The sequence below is a fragment of the Dendrobates tinctorius genome, unplaced genomic scaffold, assembly GCF_039654945.1.
Source record: "Dendrobates tinctorius isolate UK_male_01 unplaced genomic scaffold, ASM3965494v1 ptg000039l, whole genome shotgun sequence".
NCBI lineage: Eukaryota > Metazoa > Chordata > Amphibia > Anura > Dendrobatidae > Dendrobates > Dendrobates tinctorius.
Genome location: NW_027361707.1, coordinates 5,275,165 through 5,277,426, shown reverse-complemented (window position 1 = coordinate 5,277,426; position 2,262 = coordinate 5,275,165). Strand labels below are relative to the sequence as shown.

The following is a 2,262-nucleotide window of genomic DNA, read 5'->3' as shown; positions in this document are numbered from 1 at the left end:
AAATCTCACCTGTGTATGGTCATGGAGTATGTAGGAGGTAGGACACGTACATTGTAATATATTCACCCCATGTCTGCTGACATCTTATCACCTCTCATATCATTAGGATTGTCCCCGTGGACGGTTACATCCCACGGAGCATTTACTATAGGTTATCTATTACCAAGATGCCCAGAAAGTCATTGATCTGTGTGATCTCCCTGTATGTCCGCACTGAGTACCTCAGTATCTCCAGATGTAGACGAGATGTGACATCACTTTATGTTATTAGTTACATAGATGACATTTCACCCTAACATCAGCCTAATATTCTGTGCACTATACATTATATCTGTGTATATTGTCTCCTGCCCCAATGTCTCCGCTCACTTCCCATTATACTTCATGGTGATCTGCTGTATAAACCCCTCACCGGTCATATTTCCTTTCTTCTATAGGTGGAGACTGCAGGACCCTCCTAAGCACCAGGGGTCCTTTCTCTGTCCCCTTGGCACGCATGTATTTTGCAGAAACAGTTCTTGCTGTAGAATACCTCCATAGCTATGGAGTGGTGCACAGAGACCTGAAGCCGGATAAGTAAGTGCCCCCTGTTGTATAATAAAGGGGAGGAATTATAGCTTATTATCACACAGTCAGTGAGGCTAAAACCATCTTCTCTTTCACAGCCTCCTGATTACATCTACTGGACACATCAAAGTCACCGATTTTGGACTTTCAAAAGTTGGTCGCATGATTCCAAAAACCAACACCCACAAGGAATCAGTGGTGGACATCTCCAAAGAGTTCCAAGACGAAGAGGTCGGCATCACTTACAGGAACTTAGCTTGTTTGTTAAATCTCATCATACTATTGTCTCTTCCCTACGATCTTCATTTCTAGAGAACTTTTCTACTGATATTTTATCTTCTGTCATTGTGTTTTTATGGAGAGAACTTGTCATAATAATCATTTCATCGATTCTCACCTCAATCTTCTCTTTATTTATAGATCTGTGGCACCCCACAGTACATGGCCCCTGAGGTCTTCCTGGAAGAAGGCTACGGAAGACCTGTGGACTGGTGGGCAATGGGGATCATCCTGCATGAATTTCTGTTAGGATTTGTACCATTTGATGAAAATACCCTAGCTGAGCTTTATGAAACTGGCCTAATTAGTAAGTAGAATAATCTGATCTTTGCCTTGACTGGTTACATTGGTTTAGTTATTTCCTTTATCTTACAGTCCAATACAGAGTTTTCATTTTCTGTAATTTTATATATAACAGGAGACATCATTTATGATTTGGATCACGCTCCTCCCCATGATGCTCAAAATCTCATCAATGAGCTGCTCAGAAGAGATCCGGCACAAAGACTTGGGACAGGTAACATATAAAATAGCATTAATATTTATTCATTACACTGAGGACGTATTGCTCATGTCCATGAAGATCAGCATTTCTCTATCAGCTTGCCTATTTCTAGACCTTCATACTATGACTTCCAATCTGATCCTTTCATGTCGGCTCAGTTATGTCAATAGCTCAGATTAAAATAAAATGTTTAGATATGGAACAGTCTATGACAATGTCCGCATCACTTCTGCTTTTCTTTTTCCAGGAGGATCATTTGAGATCAAGAGCCATCTATTCCTGAGTGACATAGACTTTGACCATCTTCTAAGTCAGAAGCCGGAGTACATTCCTCAGCTTGTGTCAGATGTGGACACCAGCTTATTTACCAGTAAGTAGGAGACGTCTTCAAGACTTAACAAATGTTTGTCTCATCTTCCCTATCATGTGACAATCGGTTCCCATTAATATTAGTGATTAATGGCGACTGTGTTATACTGAAAACCTCTAATAACGCTTTATTACCTATGTTTTGTAGAGCACTCTGGTGTAAGCAAACATCTGGTCGCAGAGGATGAGGACACGAGTAAGGACAATGAGAGTCTGGATTTACAAAATTTTATATCATCTTCTGAAAGGCTTTCTAAAGTAAGTATGTGATCAGTGAATCAAGAATATGTAAAAAAAAAGACCTCTAAAAGTAAAAGAAAAATATTTAGTTGCTTATTTTTGTCTGTATTTAGCTTTGCACCCCTTCTACTGGGACGATGAATGATGAGGATCCCAAGTCCCCTCTAGAGTGTACCGTTGGATCAAGCATAAACGTATCCGAACTGTGAGTAGATTATATGATCATTACTGAGAGGCCCAGGCTGATATATGAGCACAACACCAAATATAGGACATAAATACCATACTATCAAATGCAGCAT

At 40.0% G+C, this 2,262-nt stretch overlaps 1 long non-coding RNA gene across 1 annotated transcript; it reads left to right on the top strand.

The window, feature by feature from the left end:
- Window positions 1-1,264: 1,264 nt before the first annotated feature.
- On the top strand, window positions 1,265-1,978 carry LOC141088598 (uncharacterized). Its single transcript, XR_012231984.1, has 3 exons — window positions 1,265-1,363; window positions 1,599-1,721; window positions 1,869-1,978. It is a non-coding gene; the product is annotated as an uncharacterized lncRNA (long non-coding RNA).
- Window positions 1,979-2,262: the final 284 nt, after the last annotated feature.